The 26,674-nt window shown below is 33.5% G+C and overlaps 1 pseudogene; it reads left to right on the top strand.

Moving 5' to 3' along the window:
• Window positions 1-4,402: 4,402 nt before the first annotated feature.
• LOC139855054 (uncharacterized zinc finger CCHC domain-containing protein At4g19190-like) lies at window positions 4,403-7,982 on the top strand (annotated as a pseudogene).
• The last annotated feature ends 18,692 nt before the right edge of the window (window positions 7,983-26,674 follow it).

Below are 26,674 nucleotides of genomic sequence, written 5' to 3'. Positions count from 1 at the left end.
ATAACTTTTGTATGTCGATCTCGAGCATTAGGATTGTGATACACTATGACCTGACCTAGCTTGATAAATATTTATTGACCAACATATGTTCTCTAGGTTGAGATCTACGGTTATTTGATAATCCGAGTTTCGGTCACATTTTGGTGAACGACTTTATATGCTGCTAAGGTGAGTTTCATTTGCTCCCTTTTTAAGTGCTTTTGCAATCTATATTTTTGGGCTGAGAATACATGCACTTTATTTTAAATGCAATGGATAAAAGTACATACTAAATTCTACACCGAGTTTGAACCGAAAATCCCTTAGCTTTGGTAACTAGTAACTGCCGGTTATAAGAACTGGTGGGCGCGAGTAGTTATATATGGATCCATAGGGCTTGATATCCCCGTCCGAGCTAGAACACTAGCCTTTTAACGGACGTATGCTATTTGAGAAGCGTACACGTTGGTTTGCGTGTATTATTAAGATGATTATACAAAGGGTATAAATTATATATACGTTAAGTTTAGTTACCAGGGTGCTCAATTTTGTAGAATATTTTGATAAACGTTTCTGGATGAAACAATTGAAATATTGTGATCCACCTTTATATACAGATTATGCGAAACACTAAAACTATGAACTCACCAATTTTTGTGTTGACACTTGTTAGCATGTTTATTCTCAGGTTCCCTAAAAGTCTTCCGCTGTTTGCTTATATGTTAGACAAGCTATGTGCATGAGGTCTTACATGGCATATTTATCAAGGAAACGTTGCATTCACCAAATCATCACCATGTATCTTATTTTGACTGCATTGTCAACGGAATTACTATTGTAAACTATTATTTACGGTGATTGTCTATATGTAGAAATCATCAGATGTCGAAAACCTTTGATTTAAACATTCATTTATGGTGTGCCTTTTCAAAAGAATGCAATGTTTACAAAACGTATCATATAGAGATCAAATACCTCGCAATGAAATCGATGAATGACGTGTTCGTCCATATGGATTTGGACGGGTCGTCACAATAAGCAAAGTCTGTAATGATGAGTCTCAAAATGTTTGAACTGTTTCATATATTCAATTGACCTTTGACTATTCCCGACGATTCATGAACAAATAATTATATATATGTATATAAATATAAATATAAATGTATTTATAATATTTTGAATTAATGAAGTATACTTTAATCAGTTAGAATTAAAAATATAAGATAACAAACAAACAAGTAAGTTATTAGTAAAATGAAGATATATAACTAGATATATAAAATTATTACAAATCTATATAGATATATAAATAGACATAAAAGATCTCTATTAATAACTATTATATTGAAGCATTTGTAAAATTTATAAGTATTAAATATTCAATATATATATGCATTACTATATAATATATATTACAAATAGGATATATGTAACTTGTTATAACTTAATTATTAATTATATTATTAGTAGATATTATTATTACATTATCATTAACAATTAGTATTAATACTACTACTAACATAATTATTAGTATTATAATTATTTGTATTTCGATATTATTATTATTAATAATCTTATTATTGTTATTATTAGAAAATAATATATTTTATTATTATTAACATTAATAACATGATTATTATCACTATATTATTTATATTATTATTAATAATATAATTATTATTATTACTAATATATTATTAGTTATTAATATTTACTCTATTATAAATTTTAAATCAAGGAAACCATTCGTACGAGTTAGTTTGATATCCACATCAACTTTCCAAAATTTTGTATCCTATCTAATACTACCAGATATCAAGATCAATTGGATGTACGAATTTACTCAATCAATTTTGTCTGTTATAGTTTTTCCCCATTTTATGTTTCTGGTTGATAAAATGTCGACATCCATATCCTTTATATAATTCGATCAAAATAGGCTGTGAAGTCAGTAGAATTTTTCCACTAACACTAACAATTACACAAATCAATTACAATCTTTATTTAATGGAATTTAAACAGAATTATTTAATTATTTTTTTTCTGCGATACCTCTGTTTCAACTTGGTTTCTTTCAAAAATTGAAATCGAAGTCATTGTTAAAATCTAGTATTGTGGAGTTGTTAAGAATCTCTTACTTAATCTTTCTGCTAAGTTTGAAACTCCAATTCATTATATTAAACGAGAATTTTAGAGTCAATGTTTATAAGTCAAAAGTCAAATAATTTGTTCTTCATGAAATTCGATTCGGTATCGGTGTTTCAGATTAAATTGATGGTGGAGAAAGTTTTTAGGAGTCATTTAGAACTAAAGTCATGTAGAAATCAAAAGCTAAAACCCTTTTAAATTCAAGATCACCTGATGACTTGTTCATCGTGATATATTTTTTTTATTTTTTTTATTTTGTTACAGCTCGAGTCTGATTCTCCTGTTTTAAATAAATTAATCTTTCTCTGAGGAACGTTTCTGTCTAAATTTCATGATATAATATAACTATTATGGTTGTCGTTTAAATCACGATCGTGTGATTTCTTGAAGATGAAGAAGGAATTAAACAGAATATAATTACGGGTTATAGTAATTAAAATGTGTTTATAAAACAGAAAAACCGGCCACAGCCCCATGGTTCAAGGTGTTAGCGGGAGGTCGCGGGTTCGAGTCCCGGCTTGGGCGGTTTGATATATTTTTTTTTTGAGCTTTTAAGGTAGTAACCATTTTTACTACTATTATTATTATTATTATTATTATTATTATTATTATTATTATTATTATTATTATTATTATTATTATTATTATTATTATTATTATTATTATTATTATTATTATTATTATTATTATTATTATTATTATTATTATTATTATTATTATTATTATTATGATTGTTATTGTTATTGTTATTGTTATTGTTATGTATTATTAATTATTGTTATTAATACAAGTATTATTGTTATTATTATTGTTATTAGCAGTTTTATTTAGAAATTATTAGTATTAACATTATTATTACTATAAGTATTATCATTATTGTTAATATTAGTTATTATTATTATCATTATCATCATTACTAATAAAAACTATCATTTATTATTACTAATACAATTAAAAGTTACAATTATGACTACTATTATTATCATTATCACTAGTATTATTATTAAGTAATAATATTATTAATATTATCAATTGTATTATTATAAGTAATATTAATTAATATTATTAATCGTACGATTTTAGTATTATTATAAATATTATGATTATGATTAACATTAGTAATATTATTATAAAAATGATACGATTTATTAGTACTTACATAAATATTAGTATTATTATCATAAGTATATTATTAAGGTTATTATCATTATTTTTACATTTACTAATATTAACTTAATATAATTAGAACTACTGTTTTGATAAACAAACGAAATATATATACATAAATATATTTAACACATACAACATAACAAAGTATTTTTTTTACATATATAAAATGAATATATGAAACCTAAACATATTATTAATATAAATATGATATAACTAGTAAGTTATGTATACATATATATAAATTTATTCGATTACGATTATTAGTATTGATAAATATACAAATGATATAGGTTCGTGAATCCGAGGCCAACCCTACACTTGTTAAATGTCGTCATATGTATTTTTACTACAAAATACATTAGGTGAGTTCATTTGATTCCCTTTTACTCTTTACATTTTTGGGACTGAGAATACATGCGCTACTTTTACAACTGCTTTTTTAAATGCTTTTGAAATACATTTTGAACTGCGAATACATGAAATGCTTTTATAAATGTTTGACGAGATAGACACAAGCAAAACATTCCTCGAATGAATTATGTGGACGTGATAATTACCACCATTGAATTATGTGGACGTGATAATTGCCACCGTTGAATTATGTGGACGTGATAATTGCCTCCGTTGAATTATGTGGACATGATAATTGCCACCGTTGAATTATGTGGACATGATAATTGCCACCAATTGATGTGAATGTTATGTATCGAGAGAATGATTTTTATACACAGGTTATGTGTATTAGTTTTTGTGCACGAGATATGTGTACGGTTACTAAGATTTATGAAAAATGGATTTCGTACACGAGAAAGGTGTACTGTATTTAAAAGATATCGCATGTACATTACATGTGGGTGTAGGATTCGGGCCCATTTGTACCATGCATCATTTAAATCTTGTGGTCTATCAAAATGATGAATTTTATTGTTTACGATAAACTTATGAACTCACCAACCTTTTGGTTGACACTTTAAAGCATGTTTATTCTCAGGTATGAAAGAAATTTTCCGCTGTGCATTTGCTCATTTTAGAGACATTACTTGGAGTCGATCATCGCAATGAGACCAGATGTTGGTGACTTCGTCCAGATGGATTAGGACGGGGTATGACAGTCGCTCTAGTCATCAAACAATTTTCACTTTACCCCCTGCAAATACGTTCATACAGTCACTTCGAGATAACAAAATTTAATCCAAAATTCAATTACGATAGATGATGACGACAGAGGGCGGAGATTAAGCAAAAGATTTTTCAGACAAAAATGCAGATGGTGAAGTTGATTACAGAACTAAAGCTGGAACAGCTTGGTCTCACAATTTTTTAAATCAAAAACCATGGCATCCGTTATCTTACCTTAATCAACGCCGTAAATGGATCGCTGAACAAACTCATGCTCAACAACAACGCCGTGCTGAAGAAGTTGCTCGTGAGGTTAGGGTTTGAGTTGATTTTGTTTTGTTTAGTCTTAATTTATGTTGCCTTTTAATTTTTTAGAGTTAGGGTTTGGTTATTTTGTGCTATGTAATTAGGGCTGTGCATGGTGGTGACTGGACCAAACTAATTGGTTCCGTTCCGTCCCGTTCCCATTTTATAGCAAAAAGTTGGACTGTGGACCGGACCATATCATATCTGTTCGATTCGGTCCGATCTGTTTTCACTTTTTTTTTTTTTTGGGGGTTCGGTCTGTCTGTCCCGTACCAAAGACCGAAAAACATGAAAATCAAGGACCATGGACTACACCGAAACTCCTCCGATTCTGTCTGGTCCTCGGGTTTTTTCGGTTTTTACGTACAATGCACACCCCTGGCCCTAGGCTATGTATAATGTAATGCTTATTGTGTTTAACAGTTAAATATTGTAGCTTCCTGAATTAATTTTGTTTAGTCCTTAAAGGTGTAAAGTTTTGAATTTCTGATGGTTTTGTTACTTGTATGCAGTATGCTCAAGAACAGGAGTTTTTTTTTTTTTTATGCAAGCAGCACTTGTTTTGAAAAAAGAGAAGGAAAAGGTGAGGTTTTGATTTGTTTTTTTTTTTTTTTTTTTTTTTTTTTTTTTGTTTGTTTGTTTGTTTGTATTGTTTTCGAGTAATTGGGAACTTGTGTGGATTGGTAGTTTAGTATATTGTTTGATTTCGCTTCATGATTGTATAAATTGGCAAATATTGAGTTTACGTGTTACTAGTAGTTGCATAGGTATGTGGAAAGCTTAAAAAGACACCTATTATTGAACTGATTAACAAATACACGCATATAGAGAACGTAAGCAAGCAGGTATCAGATATAATGTCATCTTTACAATAGAATTGTATTGTTAAAAGCATTAGAAATCAATTTTCTGGTATGTTTGCCATAAATATTTGAAAAAGTAAAATCTATATCACTTGCATCTGTAAATTGGGTACTCAACGAAATAGTCAAAGTTTCTTTTTGTTGAAACGGATGGAATACGAGATATGGACACTCTTATATTCTGCTAGAATGAGTTTAGGATTTTGTAAAGAACGTGAAGCTTTTGGTTATGTTGCATTTTTGTTTTGGTGCATGTGTGAAATTGATTTGAAATTTGGTGTTATGTATCTTTGTTTGACTGCATTATGACCTGATTTTGTAAATTTGAAGATGGAAAATTTGAAAGCTGTTAGCTTTATAACACTTGCAATATATATATATATATATATATATATATATATATATATATATATATATATATATATATATATATATATATATATATATATATATATATTTTTTTTTTTTTTTTGCTTTGATTGTAGGTTGCAAGATCCTGTACTTCCAAATGAGCAAAAGAAGAAGCCAAGGCCTAAAGATACTTTTGGCCATGTCCTACCAACAGAAGAACAATTCGAAGCCCTTAAAAATGCCCCAAAGTACACATTTTTCTTTTTAAACATCTACTATGTTTTGTTCCAGTTTTGGCATGCTCTTTTTAACCTGTTGTAGTTTACCATAGAGGCAGTGTTCGTTACAAGCTTGTTTCGAGTAGGATATTATGTATGTGTTTGTGTCATTTATATCATAGCATAATGATGAAATGTGTTCTTCTATTGACGTTTGGTTCTCACTCGTGTTAAACTACACAACTTAGCATTGATCTTCTAATAGAAGTCATACCAGGCTTAATAGAGGCTAAAAATTGCTTGCTTAATTTACACAGGAAAAGAACATGTAATGCATATGAATACTATCATATTCCTTTCAATAAAACAAGAACTAAAGATGCCCATTGCATTGTTCCATCCACTCAATTCGAAAGTTCTAGTCTTTCATATGACGGCCTTTCTAATTTACTATTTGAAGTATTTACTCTTTCATGGCTATAGTATCACTGTGTGTAGTTAAAATGGTACACATTCACATTGTTTCAGGCTAGATACTGGTATTGCTGGTAGGGCAAGGCCTTTTGGAATTGAAATACGAAACGTAAAATGTGTGAGATGCTGTGCATTTGGGCACCAAAGTGGTGATCGTGAATGTCTGTTGAAGGATGCTATAATGCCTAATGAAGAGAGTCGGTTGAAAAGAGAAGATCCCTTAACCGCTATTATAGCTCAGACAGAGTCATCTGAGGTGATTACAATATACTTGATATTGCAATTTGTTGAGTGCAATTGGATACGTGGCTGAATCTTATTTATGTTCTGAAGGTGGCAAATGGGCGGGTTGGATGGTGGATTAAAACAGATACGAGTAATATTTTGTTCTGGTCGAATTGGGTTGACGTGAAACAATTTTGGTTCCAAGTACAACAACATCAACAAGAAAACCCAATACCACATAAGTCGTGTAGGGGGAGGTGAGATGTAGACAATCCTTCCCCTATCCGAGAATAAAGTCAAGTCATTTCTCCACCTAGAGTGAAAACACTCTCAAAAGTAGAGAAAATCATCCCTCTCTCTATTCGACGGATAGAGAGATTGCTTCCGAGTGGACCTCCGGCCAATAAGTAGGAAAAAGTTTTTTAAAAAATAAAATAAAATAAAAAATAAATTTGAGACGCCATGAAACTGGTAAAATCAAATTTTCATGGGTTTTAAATCCTGCCTGAAATTTAATTTAGGCTCTAAGAGTCAGTCAAGTCGTCAATAAATCGATGCTTGCTGTTGACTCAATAACTAGAGCCCACAATTTTGGTTCCAAGTGTTTAACAATTAACATTATTGCAAAAGTTATGCTATGTTAAACATTTCTGTTGAACCTGCTAGAGATAAATATAACCCAAATTGACCCTTTGGGATCTAAATTGCCACCCCTACCAAGGATCCTTGATGAAAAACTTTGTTTTTACTCGATATATACTGTCTCGTAACTATAAAAACAATAAAGTTTGAAGCTTTATATGGATCATAACATTAAGCATTTTTACAATGTGTAGGGTTTCTTGGTGAGGAGCGCATACCTAATCTACTAGCCTTCTCTACAAGTAAGCAAAAGAAGTCAGCTAGTAACAGAAAACACAAAAATCGATCTTTATCAACTATAGGTGATCATCAAGACGATTTGTCTACTGATATGAAGAGTAAAAGTCAACACAAGAAGAAGAAAAAGAAACGAATACAGTTCGAATCAAGCTCGTCAGATGATGAAGAAAAGAGGATAAAGAAGAGTAAAAGTCAACATAAAAGTCATCATCATCATCATAAGAAGAAAAAGAAACAAATAGAGTGAATCAAGTTCAATCAAGTTCATCTGATGATTCTGAAGCTGATAGGCGTAATAGGAGTAGAGGCAGTAGGCATAGGCCCCGCCAAAGACATGAGAGTTCAGAATCTGATCAGCAAAGAAGATATGATCCTCATCGTCACCATCGTCACCGTAGACCTTCATATTACTCTGATTGAGGGTTTTGTATTAAACGACAATGTACACCCATGTTTGTCATTTTTTGGTTTGATTTATCATAAGTGTAAAATTTGACTAGTTTTTCATCATCAGTTAATTAAATTATACTGTAAATTTTTCCATGGGACTTATTCATATGAACTAGTTAGTCGCATATTCATTCTTTTCTTTACATATATATATATACTGTTAGCCGAGTTCATAATTTTTGGGTGAGCTTGTGTTTACAACTATTTGAGAAATTAAAACAATAATATACACCTGGGAGTTCATGACTGATTCAATTGAAATGGTAGCTTAAAAATTATATTAGAAATGCTACAGTAGTTTATAGTGGGTGTGTTTGTTTGCATCTGAATGGGACCATTCAGATCTCACCACTGAATCGGTCAGTGTTCAGAGCGTTTGATACGTACCTCTGAATGAAATGTTGACTTTGAATAAACTCTGAACGGTTCATATAATAAATTATCTCTAAATGGTTCAGTTCCTCACTTCTTCCCTACATACCCTTTTATTTCTCTTATGTTTTTGCATCTCTTTCTCTTCACATCTATGCTTCTCAAATTCTTCCACATATTGATTTTATTTCTGCAGGTAATTTTTCTTCACCCTCAATAATCTTCTACCTTGAAGCCCTAATATCTATTTATTTTTTTTCTTCTGTCATGTATATCTATTTATCATAATTATTCATATGATTCTAATGATTTCTTACAATATACCGATTTAAGCTTTAAGTTCCATTGATTATTGATTATGCTGAATGTGTGTGGGGTTTTAGCCTCTGTTTTAATTTTTAGGATTTCTCACTTTATTTTAGGATAAAAAAAAAAGTTTTGGATCAGAGTTACCTTTACACTCGGATGGAATAGAGTTCGATGATGACGATGAAAAAATTGAAGATGCACTTGAATTGTAGAGATGTAGTGTGAACACAAATTTAGAGAGAGCAAATGTAATTTTTGAAATTCAGTTCACGAGGTGATTAGGCATATATTTTACGTAGTTGGAGAGTTTGGTCTATAATTGTATATACTCCGTAATTGTTTATGAAGTCACAAAAAATAACACAAAGCGATAAATTAAACTCAAGGTTTAAATGGTAATTTTAACTCATTCAGAGTGTTGATTCAGAACTCTTATCAAACAGTGGATTTTCATTCAGAATCATATTGATTCAGAGCTTCTGTACCATTCAGGACTCTGAACCATTCAGTGTTAAACCTTCAGTTTTATCAAACGCACCCTAAGCCTACATATGAAGATATTCACTTGATACACCCACAAAACTTCATAGTGCACTACTGCACTAGTCTCCAATTACACGAAAGCAAAAACTAAACAAACACCAACAAACTATTAAAACAAATTGAAGTATTTGAACTCGCATCTTCACAACTTCAACCAAGATTCAACATAGAGTAAGTCGTCGACTTGTATTTGATGGCGATACGTGTGTAAATATTAAGAGATCGGAGAGCATCCTTAAAACCCATTATAAGCCCAATAAAACTTCAGACCTTGACCCACCAAACACCTACACACTAACTGAGACTTGAGAGCAAACACCTCGAGTCGAAGACATTAAGCCGACCTTAAACCCACACCACTAAAGCACGACAAATGTGAACCTTGGAGTAAAGACACCCAGTTCCGTTTGAGAACTCAATAGGTCAAAATTTTAAGGACAAAATAAGTTTTTTTATTTATTAAAATTGATAAATTCATTATATATAGTATAATTAATAGGTAAAGGTGACTTGTATAATAAATAGGTAAAATTGGCTTGGCACTCCAACCTAGGCTTGGGTGGAACACGTCAGCTTCGGATTGGCTGCTTAAACTCGGGTTTACTATTACAAACATCACATCATAATATTAAAAGTTTACAATCCAGTCCTTCCACTTTCTTTATCTGTTTTTAGTCCTTGCCCATTTTTCATTTACACCCCTTCATTATTTACGATTTACCCCCCCCCCCCCCACCCCCCCCCCCCCCCCCACTTTCTTTTGTGATGTATTCACGAGTTTTTTTTAAGCTGAAAAGATTGGAGAAGAAAGATGATGAGAGCGATTTACTATCCTTCCCAATCCGTTCAAATATGGACGGAGAGTGTTTTTAACAAAAAATAATGTACTATCATTCCTAGTCATCTACTCTCATTTCATTTCCGCTTAAAATAAAAACTCGAGGTTCACTATTTTTTTAAATCCGTCTGTTTTCTTTCCTTTCCATTCAAAAACAATCTCGAAAATGCAGCGTTAGTCCTCTCCTAATTTTCACTTTAAACCATCACTTATCTTTTTAACGTATTTAATCCTCCATATTTTTTTAACAACTTTATACAAAAACAAGCAAACGACAGCGGCAACGTACTGATCCTCCCACTTGTTATTATAAGTAAATGTCACTTTTTGAAAGTTTTCCCTCTCCAAAGCTACATGAAATATTCCATTTTTAAACACAAAACTACAATTCATGCTTTCTCTAATATAGAGATTGGTAATTTGGCATTTAATGCACATGTTATATAAATAAATTCATATGCAGAATCATAACGAAGTTATAAAATCTAGTACTGATATGAAAGCCGTTAGCAAATCATTGGTCACAATCTCCATGTGTCAAATATTTGTGATACCGATTTTCTAAAGATACGTCCACAGACTATCCAATGTCTACGTTGTCTTTTAAGTTACCATTAACAATTAGAAATTTAGAATGTATATATAATAAAGTCTTCAAATTCATATTCATGTTAACTTTAAAGATTATATATATATATATATATATATATATATATATATATATATATATATATATATATATATATATATATATATATATATTTAACAAGCAAGCATATCATTACTATACTATAAATATATACAACACGTTTAGTATATGATCCTACACCGAAATACAACAGTAAAGTATATACATAAATGGACAACAAATTTTTACCGCTAACTAAAATGGTCCTTTTTGAAACACAAAAGATAGGATGTAGATGATGAAGTATCGAACGAAGATGATGAGCTATCCAATCCCTGCACGGTTTGTAGAGTAGTATGTTGGTGATTTTAGTGTCATTTAACATTCATTTTAGTTAATTGGATTTACTTAAATGCAGGAGTTAGTTATTTATACTTAACAAAGGGTTTGGAGAGTGTGGAGTACACGCCCGTAAGAGTTTGCTACTAACTGTCGCGGAATGACGGGGGTCAAGGGGGCTGCGCCCTCTTGCGGGGTCTAAGGGGCAGCGCCCCTGGCTGGGCTCGAGGCAGCGCCCCGAACATCAACCGAAAATACACTATACGTTATGTTGGAAAAGTGCGTTGCAACGGATTTACAGCCAAGTGTTATACCTTTTGGTATAACCGATTTTCCTTCCCAATGAAAGGTTACACCCTTTCAAATTAGAATTGCCAATCTAACAGTTTTCTTATTTCGTTTTTGGGTAGTCTGCATTCATACACAACAATAAAAAATACACACATCTCTCTGACAATTTGATTAGCGATTTCATTGCCAAAAACACTAATTATGTTCTTGTCTTATCCCTGTAAAGATTTCGTGAAATCAAGACGATCATTGAGTCAAAATACTTTATAGAGAAAGTGAATACACGATTCAAGAATCAATCCGGACATTCAAATCATACCCTGTTTATGACATAGTATAATAGCCCGAATTGTACATTGATGATATGCGTAGTTGAACATATGAAATGCGCTAACATGTAGTGATTGCGCAATAATTAAAAGCTGTGCACAAGTGTATTAACGCATTCTGCGCAATAATTGAGAATTATAATGCGCGGACCACAAAGAGTAGGAAAACTATAAATAGGGGTTTTAGCCTCTCATTTGTGGTTGTTGTTTCACACTCTAAAAAATAGTGTATGGTTATAGAACTACATTGGAAGGAAATATACGAGGAATCTTCATTACAAATCAAGGTAACATTAAAGATCAAGGCCGGGAAATGGTGATTGACCATTCAAAGTAATATCTTTGAATGGAAAACGATCATAAAATCCCTTAAACTTCAAAGAAAACTTCAAACCCTTTTGCACTCGACCTTTATTGAATTAGGATAATTGAATGAGTTGAATTTATGTTCGATCATACATATATGTTAGAATTTATTAAGAATACGAAAATGTGCTAATGATAGGACAAGACTTGCACCATGATATGTCGCATGCTTTATCTAATGTGTAGTCGCTTTAAAACTTCAACTTCAATATATACGTACGTATCATGTTGTATGAATGATTTTTTTTACGGAAAAATTGATATATAAAAACATCACTCATCCCTAGTAAGGCATTAGGGTAAAAGGAATAAACGTTACAATCACTCTACAAGCCATGAGACCCAACGGGGTTTACATTTACTTCTACTGATCAACCAATTAAAAGAAAAATTACAAATCGAATCAAAAAGAATATATTTTTGCAAACTCGACGAACAAAATAAAACGCTATTATGATATTTTCATAAGTGCAAAACCAATGAAGCAATAATCGAATATAGACGAAGTTTCGAGTCAGCTATAAGATCGCTCGAACCATGAGATCCACGATGATCACAAATCGAAGCACGTAATGTGCAAGTTGATCCAAATGCGAATTTTTCGCCATAAATCTAACGTGGTCAAACAACCAAAGAATAAATGATCAACCGATTCCATACGATGATCGCAAATAGGGCAACCGATATATATCTTCAATCTCCGTTCCTCTCCCTGAAAAATTGAGCCTCGTCGGTAAACGATCCCAAGCTAACCTCCAAATAAAAATATTAACCTTCCTTGGAACTTGTTTCACCCATTTGGTTTATGTCGCACCGTAAGGTAGCAACCCATAATCCAACTAGTTTCGTGTCTCGCATACATTTAACACCCCTTCGTTACCAATTAGCCTCTCCTAAGAATCAGTCTCTATTCGCAGTTCTTGTACACCAAGATCATCAATTAAATTATGTAAAGAAACAAAGTTTCTTAGTCCAATATTAGGCCTTAACCATTCTGATCAAGCATATTTTTACGAGGTCAAGGTGAACCTATGCTTGAGTGCATGATAAGGTTTAATGACTAACAATATTCGAACCTCCGACACTTAGTCGTGGATAACCCACATCGGTATCGTTTCGATTCCGACATGGTGGCCGATTTGAGAGTCCACCAACAACCCAACATACGGGTTTGAGTGACCCAAAGACATGAAGGTTTTATAGCTCGAGACATACCTGAAAGTCTTTACGTGTTAGATCGTATGAAGCTTGTTCGTACGATGATGATGTGTATGCTTTTGTTACGTATGAGTAACCGAATATCTTTTTAGGGTTTATGAGCTATGTATTTTTAGGCTCACGAATTAGGGTTTCGATAGAATCTCTTCCCTAATTAAATGCGATCTCATCCTAACTAAGTTTCGTTATTTAAGGAAAAGAATCCGAATTAATTATACCTTACATTCTTCTAGAATATACTGGACCCTTATGCAAGTATACGAAACTCACATCAGATGGTATAGGCACATAGAGTGCGACTATACCCGTGCCATATGCCTTACATGGCAATTAGTGTGCGGTTCAGGGCTTTGGATGCGTAATCCGCATAGTCATGCGGATATGCGTATCATTAAGTCCCCCCAGTTCGATGTTATATACAATGCCAATGAGTGTATAGCGTCAAACTAATTTGAAATAAAATAGTACCACAAAATAATGCCCACTGATTACACCATATCATAAAATTGCTTATTTTACCGTATTTATAATACACATAGGACATTATATGCGTGTATGTGTAACCAACCGCCTTTTGCATTTAATGCAATATATTCGTATAGCTGAAAAATTGTCCTTTTGACTGTAATTCCTATACCCGAGGTGACAACTGTCATTATTTATCTTAAAGATAATGATGAAAACATATGCAACTGCCTAGAGTTGCTATCGTACGCCAACTGTCAATTATCTTTAGATTGATACACGTGTACGCTCAGAAATTGACTGTGTCATTTTCAACTTTCCTTGCCTATAAATAGTTAAGTTACCCTTTTTGGGTTTTACACGCTCCTCCCTCATTTCAAATTTTTCTCTTTTTCCGGCAGCCATTTGCTTTTCCGTTCGTATTTATTTATTCGAAGGTCCGTGTTTTCTTTCTTTCATTCTTTTTATTTACGTTTTAAATCTTGCATCGATCTACCATGTCTTCTGATAAGAACGTGAAAGATATAGAATCTTCTATTACGAAAACAGAGATTCGCAGAATCGTCGATCAATATCCCCCCATCGAAAAATATTCTCCGATCACCCCTTTAAGCGGCCAATGGGCTAACGAGCCACCGGAGCTTATGATTGCTATTTATGACAAGGTTATGGAGCTCGGTAATACCCGTATTCCTCCTACCCCTTTTTTCATGGAGGTTTTTCATCATTATTCAATCGGTATTAGCCTATTGCACCCTTATGGCGCCAATCGTATTTCTATCTTTGAAATGTGGTGTCGTGCGAACGGTCGCAAACCTTCTTTATCCATTTTTACCAACCTGTTTCGTGCTTCGATGAGTGATGAGAGTTGGTATTCTTTCGATAATGTCTGCAAGTTTTGTGTTACCCCAAAACAGGGTGTGAAGGGAATGTGGAAAAAATCTTTTTTCTTTGTTAAAGCTACTTGTATTTCTGAAGAGTACAACAGCATTCTTATATGGTATTCTGGCAAAAAAGGAGAGAAAAACAAACCTCTACCTATTCTTCCCGAGGAAGATAAATTTTACAAGTCTTGCCTTAATCTACTGCTTCCATCTCGCGTTTATCCTAATGTCCCACTAGTTCTTGGCTGCATTTCAACCCACTGGACGCATTTTGATAAGCGTTCCGTTATTATTAGAAACAAGAAAGGTATATCCCTTTTTATTTGCATTACCTTGGGCGTGTATTTAACTCCTTTTTTCTTATACTTGAATTTCGTCTTGTATTGCAGAAATGGATTTGAATGAGTTTATGATGTTGAAGGCGTCTGACAGCGTTGTTTTTGGACAAAAAGATCTGCATGATACCGACCCCGATGTTCAACCAGAGATTATTAAGGTTCCAACTAATCCAGCTGCTCCTGCAACTTCAAAGCGTAGAACAACTAGCCTGCGTCAAGAAAGAGAAACTGATGTCTCTTCTTTTGTTGAAATTCAGCGGTCTCCTGTTATGGAAACATTAAAAGCAGCCGGAAAGAGGCCAATTATAGGTAAGCACTCGTTATGCTTTCTTTATACATTCAATAACATTTACTCTGCATGCAAAGTTAAATGCTACTTTCGATTTTTGCAGATGTTAGCAAGCCAATTGAAATTGACCAGGAGGTTGAGTCTGACAATCGTGCCCTTGCTCCAGAGAACCAGGTATCTCAGACATGGGAGGATACTGCCCCAAATTCTCCTGTTTGCCGTCAATCGATCGTTGATCCTAATCTTTCCCGTAAGCTTCCACCATTTCAAAGGCGCGCCGATTTGTATACTGATGCCCCTTCACTGGATACCAGTCGCAATAAGCGTGCTCGACTTAACATCCCTACTAGCTTTTCTTTGTCTCCTGACATGACTCTGGACTATTTTGATGAGTTTTTTTTAAGATATCTGTGCCTACTTTTACTCAGCAGTTTTTGCATCTTGGTGCATGTGCTCCTTCCAACCTTACTGCGAAGTTTGAGCATTTGTCCCCTGAGCAAGATCTGTTTATTGACATGCATGCCACGATGTTCAATCTTGCTAAAGATATTTGCCGCTTAAAATAGAAATCCAATTCCATAATTCTTGGTCACAAACATCTGTCGCATGAACAAAGGGAGTTTGCCAAACTTGATGCTTAAAAGAAACAGATATCTGAACAACTTCACCAGGCTGTTGCAGCTCGTTTGAAGGCGGGGGAGAGGAATTCTCATCTTGAGGGTGAATGTCAGCGTTTGATGAATGAAATTAGGGGTTCGGAAACTAATCGAGCCAATCTTGAGACTCAAGTGAATGACCTGTCTTTGCAACTTGGTACTACGACATCTGATAATTGCTAGCTTAAAAAGCAACTTGACGAACGGGACACGAAGCACAAAGCAGTTGTTAGTGAGCTTGATAATCTTAAGGCTGAATGCTCAAGCCTTCAATCTGAATACTCAATTTTAAGATCTGGTCTCCCTGAAATTGCGAAGCATATCATGGCCTCTCTGAGTATTCGCATTCCTTTTGGTCAGGTCATACTTTGTAACATCCTCAGATCGGGCCTAGATGTAAGATGACTTTATTGCCCTTAGGCACAATTGTGTGGTTAATTATGCTTTTATATTAAAATAATGTTTATTATTATTTTATTATTTAGTTAAGACCAGTTTGTGACAAGGATCACAGAACATGTTCGTTTATTTAATTTGGACTCCATTATGGCAGTCAAATTAAGTATGAAAGATATTAGATAACTGGTAAATACCCGTGTGTGATGGGGTATTGTATTTAGCCTAAATATATAAGCAAGGAACCAGCCTTTTCTCACATTTTTTCTTGAATCTTCTACACACACCGTACCTACTTCTCTTCTACTTTCAAACCCCTAGATTCACCAAAACTTGTTGTTGATCTTTAATTTAGTTGGAGATCGGTGTCTAGTGATTTCTTGGGTTCTAACAAGGTATTAATCGTTCCAATTCGTGTTTGAATCTGTGTCAAAATGGCTTTTAAAGTTAGGTTTTTGATAAAAGTGATTTTGGTGTCTTAATGCTTAATTTGATGTTGTTTTGGCTCAAAACTTGTGGGTTTATACTTATAAATGTTTTGTATTCAAATTATAAGTGGTTTTGAGGTCAAAAACAGGTTCAAGATTGAATTTAGGTGACTTTGGTGCGAAACCCGTCAGTTTTCTGCTGCTGATGCTCGATGAACAGAACCGTACGGTTGCAGCTTGCAACCGAACGGGTACATGGTGTAACCGTACGGGTGCATGTGCAATCGTACGGATGCAGTGGTATTGGTGCAACCGGGCAGTATATGTGCAACCGTACGGATGTATGATGCAACCGTACGGATGGACTTGCAACTGTACGGATGCATGTGAAACCGTACGGATGCAGATCAGATCAGTTGTTGCTGTTTAATTTAGCTGTTTCTTAGCCGTTATGCTGTCCACGTGACTTATGATTATCAGGATATAAATTCTGAAAATGCATAAGTGTTAGGTGGACTTTTAGCGGCGCTTTTGTGACTGATTTTCTGTACTGTGCTGTTTTGTGTTAACAGACAGAAACTAACTTGATTTGCCCTATGTTCAGGTGATAAGGATAAGGAAGCCGCTCAGTGATAGATTATCTGAGCTTATTGTTGGTATTCGGTGAGTGGGTCTATCTCCGGATAGAGTATTAAGCAGCTGACACGCTACTTGTTCAGACTCTTTACTCTTATATTTATATTCAATATGAATACCATGTGTAGTTAGTTATTGCCATGCTAGTTAGGACGATTGCATGACTGACTATTTGTGTTCTTATGTGCGCACTGTTAGTTAGACACCAACCGAGGCGGCAAGGTTGGGAACCCACCGAGGCGGCAAGGTTGAGAACCCATCGAGGCGGCAAGGTAGGGTTGATGTGAGGTCGACTGTGGTAGCCTGGTTGGGTCATGGTGTTACTGATTGTTCAGTATAGCATAGAAGGACGCATGTGTTGCGTCTGGACGGTTATACAGTGAAGTCAGTAAAGCGGACTATCGGTAGAATGTAGCTTGATCAACTAAGTCGTGTGCTCGTACACGCTCCGATTCTCATATTGTCAGTTGTTGTTATATGCTAGTTCAGGACGTTAGCATATCTGTGACCTTTGCATGTTTAGTTGCTTATGCTTAGTCTATTAGATAGTATCCAATCACTTAGCAGTTGTGCTAAATCTCCCACATTTTCACCCCTTGTAGGTTTAGGTACTGCTGCTTAGGACGGGTGTTGCGGACGGGTTAGAAGACATGTTTGACTACAAGATTACTCTGATGTTTTCTATTCTAATGATGTTTTCACGTAACACCGTTGTTGTATAAAGTTGGTTTGTAAACAAAGTTATGTAAACGTTAATTAAGGCTATTTTGGTAATTAAGTATTTACTTCCGCTGTGTTTAAGAAAAAAAAATCAGGGTGTTACATACTTGCTTTGCGTGCCTATGAGAGATCCCTTTTCTGGGATGTTGTTAAATCAAACCTTGCTGTGCCGGACATCATTTCGGTCCCTATTTCGAATGAGTTAGTTGAGGATGCCGCTGGGAAATGCAATGAAGCATGTACGGTGTTAGCGAATTTGAGAATTCCTCGTTTGGAGGAATTAGCTGAGAACATGGACTTTTCGTCCTGTGAAGTGGTTGATGACATGCTAGCATAGGCTTGCATGCGGCTTGGACTGGAGGGATGATGATTGTCCGCTTCCAAGCTGCTGTTTTTAGTCAGCGAGGGATGGGCCCGGCAGTTCAAGGGTTTCACATCCCTATATCTAGATTTATTTATTTCCTTTTTTGTTTGAAAAAGCAGGGTATGCATCTGATCGCTGCGGGCGAGGATTGTATATTCTCCTTAGTGTAGGGCACGTTCCATTTAAGCCACCCCTATTTATGTTTGTAGGAAGTAATTTTCTCAACCCGATGCGTGCAAGAGTACAATTTTATCTTCTTAGGTAGCTGCCTTTTCTTATACGCCGTCGTAGTATATGATATTTTCTTTTGCTAGAGGCATTTGATTTAAGTACTCTTGCGTTCTGTGTTAAGCGTATGTAACCGTTTTTTATGAACTTATTATTAGATTTCTGCTACATGCTTTCATACTTATTGCAAATTTATAAGCGGTTTTTAAATGCTTGCATTTGTATGTGCATTATAACCTTTGAATAAATGTTATTTGCGTATGACGCGAGCGACCCCTCTATACACGTGTAATCTTTTTATTCTTTAGCAAATTGATACTGAGCGTTAAAAAAGCAAACCAATGCTTATATATATTATACTCTTGATGTTTATAAGAATTTTATAAGTGTTTGTACGTATTGACAATCCAATGTCGAATCCGTTTATATAAGCAACCTAATGCTTATCTCAATAGTCTTCCTGCCAATCCAATGTCCGTGTTATTGACAAGTAACCAAACTTGTATTTTATAGTCATGACTTTGCAAGTTTTCATCTTGCGCGGCGTACAAGCGTTTGAAACAATCCAATGTTTTACTACTGTCACCATTAAAAATGGTATTAGTAACCAAACTAAACTATGCCACTTGGGATTCAGAGTGTTGATAGTGCTCTAAATGAACATATATTTAGTATCAATATCCTTCCAATATGTAAAGCTTTTAGTTACTATTGTTTTATTTTTATGTAATAATCGTTTAAATAAATAAGTGCGAAGACTGAAGACGCAAACAAAGATTTGAAGACGCAAATGACCAAAAGCTCAAATGTACAAGATACAATCCAAGTGGTTCAGTTTATTGAAGAGAAACGTCTATAAATTACAAGACTATAAGCCGCGGAACGCAAAGTACAAGATATCTAAGCGTACAAAAAGGCGTTCGAAAATCCGGAACCGAGACATGAACCAACTATCAACGTACGACTCAACGAAGCTAAAATTACAAGTCAACTATGCACAAGAATATAATATAATATATATATAATTATATAAAATTATATATATTATATTATATATTATAAAAATACAGCAACCCACGTTTTAAAAATGTTGGTGAGCTGGAAGGCGAACCTCCGCGATCGCGGAGCTGCATAGGGTAAAACCTCCACGATCGTGGAGCAGTCAGTCTCAAGAATTGCCTATAAAAGCCAACGAATTCAGACGATGAAATGCATCCCTTTTTCACTCAATCTGTCTATCTATATATGATATATATTTATAATTTATATTTATAATATTAAATTTTAATTTAAGATTAATAATAATTTGGGTTATTGTAAGAAATGTTTTACGGGTTTTAAGTCGAAACTCTGTCCGTATAACACTACGCGATAAATAATCACTGTAAGCTATGTTCTTCCTTTTTAAATTAACGTCTCGTAACTAAGTTATTATTATGCTTATTTGAGCCGAAGTAATCGTGATGTTAGACTAAATATTAAAGACGGGGTTATTGGATTTTGTACCATAATTTGGGTTTGGACAAAAGACCGACACATGTGGATATTGGACTATGGACTATTAATAGATGGGGAGTATTGTCTAATCAAATGATAACTCGTTGGAATCTGTCGAACCTATCTTCAAATTAGTTAATCTAATAATTATTAAATGATTATGAATGTCCTATTTAGTGACGTTTATACGGCATCTTTAACAATCATTTAATTAATTATTCGGGTTGGGTAATTGATTATTCAAACTGATCAAGTGGGTAAATTAATGTTCATATCTCAATAAAACAGGGGTGGATTACATACAAGGGTAATTGGTGTAATTGTTAACAAAGTATTAAAACCTTGGATTACACGCAGTCGATAACCTGGTGTAATTATTAACAAAGTATTAAAACCTTGTTACAGTCCGAATCCCTAATTAGTTGGAATATTTGACTTCGGGAATAAGGTTAATTTGACGAGCATTTTATAATTATGACCGATGGACTATTATGGACAAAAATCAGATAGGTATTAAATAATCCAGGACAAAGGACAATTAACCCAGAGTAATAAATTAAAATCAAAACGTCAAACTTCATGATTACGGAAGTTTAAATAAGCATAATTGTGTTATTTTATATCTCATCGTACTTTTATTTTCTGTCATTTTATTTATTGTCATTTTATTTCTTATCGCAATTTTAATTATCGCAACTTTAAATATTGTTATTTATTTTACGCATTTTAGTTATCGTCATTTATCTTTACGCTTTATTTAAAATCGACAAACCGGTCATTAAACGGTAAAAACCCCCTTTTTATATATTATTATTACTATATATAATTATATATATTTTATATAAATATAGTTGTTAAAAATATAGCGTTAAACTTAGCTAGCTCCCTTTGGAACGAACCAGACTTACTAAAAACTACACTACTATACGATTAGGTACACTGCCTATAGTGTTCTAGCAAGGTTTAGGTATATCCCATCCGTAAATTAATTAAAACTTGTATCATATTTCGTAGTATTTCGTAGTAAAAATAATAGTATATTTCGTACACCTCCGCTCACACATCAAGTTTTTGGCGCCGCTGTCGGGGACTCGGTGAAAAACGCTATATTTTTATCTCTAATTTTGTAAAAATATTTTGTATTTATAATAAGTGTTAAAAAATATAAAAGAAAAATAATAATAAAAAAAAGAGTTATATTTTTAAGATTTTGTTTATAAAATTATTTTTATTTTAAGTTTTTAAAATATAAGTTTATTTTTATTATATAAAATTCAGCTATTTTTTATTTTATAAAATTTAAAAAAAATACATAAAAAAACATAAAAATTCCTACTGGGCCGGATTAAGTTCGTAGCCCAAAACAGTTATTAATTAAAATCGTGACTGGGCTGAATTGTTTTAGCCCAATACCGAACCCATTACTATTAATCTCCGCAGTCGTGGAGCTACTCAGGAACAGAGCACCGTAGTCGCGGAGCAGTCTCTGACAGGTAATCTAGTACACATTAATTACATAATTACGGTTTTAATTTTTAATTATTATTATTTAAAACCTAATTAGGGTTTATATTTAATATTTAGTTTTAGTTTTTATTTAAGTTTGTATTTTATGTTTTAGTTATTATTATTTATTTATATTAATACTTTTATATAAATAATATAAAAACAATATTTTTATAAATTGTAATTTTATCATTTTTTGTTTCTTTTTATAAATTGTATATTTTTTACATTTAATTCGTAATTTGTATATTTATCGTTCGTAATTAGTTCTAAGTTTAGTTTTTGCCATAGTTATTTTATATTTCTAGATTTTTAGGCTTTGCCGTAAAATTCCTTAAGTGCTTTTTCTTTAGATTAAGATTTAGACACTTTAGAATTTTGCGACGCCGTTTTAAATTTTAGCGCCTTCTAAGTAATTGCCGATTTTCCTTTTAGAATTACATTTTTAGTACCTTTAGATTTAAGATTTTAGTCGCTACTTTTTAAACGCTAAGATTTTAGTGGTAAAACTTTAAGTTCTAAGTTCAGATTGTGTTTCGACGTTTTTCTTTCTTATTTTTATTTTTTGATGTTTTTCGACGCGCTTCTTTTTCTTTCTCATTTCTACGCTCTAGTTTTTAGGACATAGATTTTTATTTCAAAATTTCGACGAAAAATTATAAAAAGCGATTAAATTAATAGATATCCAAATTTTCTGGTTCGTAGTAATAGGTAGATTTGTTAGTGGGGAGTTGCGGGCATCCGATTTAAAGGGTCCTGGCTACCTGCTACATCTATTGGCTATTCGAAACGTGGAAAAAATTAGAAAAGTCTATTAATTTGATAACTTATATAATTTTTATCTTTAAAACTAATAGGATATTCAGTGAATGCACCGAGCAAAACGTTCACCACCTTTCATACGTTCACCACCTGTAACTCGATCAAAACATCTAGCCAATATTGTCGCTGTTGATTTTTCTTTAGAATCATCATCTAGTCGAACAAGTACTCCAATTCAAATTTCCGATAATCCATTTTTTGAACCCGACCTCACAATTGAGAACCCGAAGGATATTCAAGGACAATTCCAAGATCTTGAACCACTAATCATTCCTCTTGAACCACAAACCGTTAAATCAGAATCCTCTAGTGATTCGCATTCAACAATTTCAATTATGGAAGTAACGGAACCTATAAGTATGGAAGACCGAATGAGAGCCACACGCACGGGCCAAGGTCACGCCATTATTAAGCCAGATGTTAATGCGTCAGATTATGAAATCAAAGGAAAAATCCTACACATGGTAACTAATCAATGCCAATATAGTGGTACGCCAAAAAAAGATCCAAACGAACATCTTCGAACCTTTAATAGGATCTGTACTCTATTCAAAATCAAAGAAGTTGAGGATGAACAGATCTATCTCATGTTGTTTCCCTGGACTTTAAAGGGAGAAGCCAAAGATTGGTTAGAATCGTTACCTGAAGGGGCGATTGACACATGGGATGTTTTAGTTGAGAAATTTCTTAAAAAATTCTTTCCGCCATCTAAAGCCGTGAGACTTCAAGGAGAAATTGTTACGTTCGCGCAAAAGTCAAATGAAACTCTATATGAGGCGTGGACAAGATTCGGAAAGTTGTTGAGAGGATGTCCTCAGCACGGTTTAGACACTTATCAAATAGTACAAATATTCTACCAAGGTGTCGACATTGCTACACGAAAAGACATCGACACAGCAGCTGGTGGTTCCATTATGAAGAAAACCGCAACCGAAGCTCATAAAATCATTGATAACACAGCATCCCACTCGCATGAGTGGCATCAAGAAAAAGATATTTTTCGTTCATCTAAAGTGGCTAGAGCCGATTCTAGCCATGACTTTGATTCCGTTTCCGCAAAAATAGATGCTTTCGAAAGACGAATGGAAAAGTTGAATAAAGATATTCACGCAATACGAATCACTTGTGAGCAATGCGATGGACCACAATTAAAGAAAGATTGTCACATTGAGCAAATGATGGAACAACGTGAGGATGTTTCCTACATGAACCAAAGGCAGGGAAATAATTATCAACCGCCAAGGCCAAACTTCAATCGAAATAAAAAAATTCTTTACAATCCAAATGGACCCAATAATAACTCGTACAACCAACAAGGTCCGAATAACCAACCAACTCAAAACAACACTTTCAATCAACAAAGACCTAGCTTGTATAAACCACCACAACAAACCGAAGAGAAAAAGCTAAATCTGGAAGAAATGATGGCAAAGCTAATGGAATCTCAAACACAATTTATTACATCTCAAATCCAAACAAATGAGAGGTTTGATCAGTCATTAAGAACTCAACAAGCTTCCATTTTGAATCTAGAAAAACACGTAGGTACTCTTGCTAGCATGATGAGTGAGAGGGAACAAGGAAAGCTACCGAGTAATACTGAAGTAAATCCTCGGAATGAGAATGTTAATATGGTGTCAACGAATTCTGAAAAACCAGCATCAGAAGATGGGAAGGTTTTAGATGTGAGTAACGAGGAAGAAGTTAAACCACCACCACCACCCGAGTCTGTAAAGCCAGTGGTGGCACCCTACAGACCACCCATCCCGTTTTCAAGAAAAGGAGTTGAGTATGAGCAAGTAATAGGTAATAAAGTTTGTGATACCTCTGGAAAGAAGAAGAAGAATAAGAAAGTGCAAGAAACAAAAACCGTAGAAGTAAACCCGGTGAAGACAGTTCCACCAAAACCTCCACCTAGGTTGGGTGATCCGGGTGAATTTATTGTTCCTTGTCTACTTAATGATTGTGTCATGTATGATGCACTAGCAGATTTAGGTGCGAGTGTGAGTTTTATGCCTCTTTAATTATATAAGAGATTAGGTGTAGGTGAGTTAAGTCCAACGAAAATGAGTGTTCGACTCTTTGATCAAACCATTAAGCACCCAGTTGGAATTGCTGACAACCTACCCGTTCAAGTGGGTAATTTAACATTTCTAGTCGAATTTGTTTTCATTGACAAAGAAGAGGACTCAAACATTCCTCTAATTTTAGGTCGACCATTCTTAGCGTCCACCGGGGTGTTATTTGATGTAAGAGAGGGTAGAATGACACTTAGTGATGGTGACAAATCGGTCACCTTTGTGATTTGAAAGTCTAAATCTCCACCAACCAAAACCGTTGAACCAATAAAAATGATCGATGAGAAGCATATTGTTTTACCAACTCCAACGATAGTTCTTAGCAATAATAAAACGCCTAAATGTGGGGAAGATGAAGTAACACCTAATGATGACCTGATAACAAAGAACCCCATTGTTGATATGAAATTAAATGACCACGTTATTAACAGTTCAATGAAGAAACTTATTAAATGGATTCGCAATGCTAGAACCTTAGGGGAACTTTAAGTTATGTAACCGGTTAGTATCCAATCTATCGTTTAAAGAAAAGGCGAAACTAGTTGAATTTGTGGATATTATACCGGAATCCGACCAATGGCTTAACGCAAAAGTCACAGATATGCAAGTTGATTATGGTCCAAAAGAAATTGACAATGAAGTTAATCACAATTTCGACACCACAGCCACCTAAGTGTGGGGAGATTCAAATGTTCTAAGAAAAAAATACATGTCTAGAGTTAGTTGTTCTGTTCTCGTGTAGTTCCGAGAATAGAATCCGATTGGTCTTTTCCACTAGCAGACACTAAAGAACTAGTTTTCTCCCCCCATTCTGAATTTTTTGTTTTGTAGGTTTTGTATGAAATTAATACGCTTTTTAAAATTAATTTTTTTGTGAATTTAAAAACAAAATTTACTTTATTTCATTAAGCTTAAAAAATGATTTCTAAAATTCGTCGTAAGTTAAAGACTAGATCATGGAACCGAAATTGCTTTACCCAAGGAGGGGGTGAAAAATTTTGTTATCATGATTTTAATATTATTGATCTAAAGTATGTCAAAAAAATTAAAAAACCCGAAAATCTTTGTTTTTAAAACAATCGCTTTAAAACGAAAATTTTTAAATTTTGTCGAGGGATGGACTAGGTAAACGTACCAAAACTACCTCTACCTAAAGTAAAAGGAAACAAAATTTTAAAAAAATTATTCATTTAAATTGTTTTAATAAATAAAGATTTTATAATATATATATATATATATATATATATATATATATATATATATATATATATATATATATATATATATATATATATATATATATATATGTTTGTATTTTATGTTATATACAAAACAGGGTAAAACAATGCACTTTCAAAGACTGGCATTAAGTTCAGCAAAAGCTACTAATTTTGATGATAAGACGCAAAACATATGTGAAATTACAACAAAAGGAATGAACAATGAGGTGCGCCATCTATCATTCGACGAGCTTTGTAATTACAAACTGGGTATTTTTAATCACTTTTCTACACTAATCACCCTCATGAATTTATAATTATAGTATGATTTCTTGCAAATGAGGGCATTGCAAGATCTTAAGTGTGGGAAGGGATTAAATTCTTTCGAGTTTTAAACAGCCACCGTTAAATTTTACTAGTAAAGCAGTAGTTGTATTAGAATCTAGTGCTCTCTGATAATAAAGAACAGCCCTAGTCTTATATACTGACTACTCACTTCTAGTAAAATTTTTTAAAAAATGTATTCAAAATCATGTTTATACATATTTATGAACGATAAAACTAGGTATTAACACCGCAATTATTGTTACCTTGGAGAGGACATAAATTGAGAAACAACCCAAAACGTTAGAATTCATTTAAAATGGAATAAAGGAGAATAAAAAGGCTAAGAAAAGAATAAATAAAAGCTAAGTGTGGGAAGAATCACCAAGTTATTTAAAACATATA

The sequence above is a fragment of the Rutidosis leptorrhynchoides genome, chromosome 6 (genome assembly GCF_046630445.1).
Source record: "Rutidosis leptorrhynchoides isolate AG116_Rl617_1_P2 chromosome 6, CSIRO_AGI_Rlap_v1, whole genome shotgun sequence".
Taxonomy (NCBI): domain Eukaryota; kingdom Viridiplantae; phylum Streptophyta; class Magnoliopsida; order Asterales; family Asteraceae; genus Rutidosis; species Rutidosis leptorrhynchoides.
Note: the sequence above shows the minus strand (reverse complement) of the source record. Positions and strands in the feature narration are given on the sequence as shown.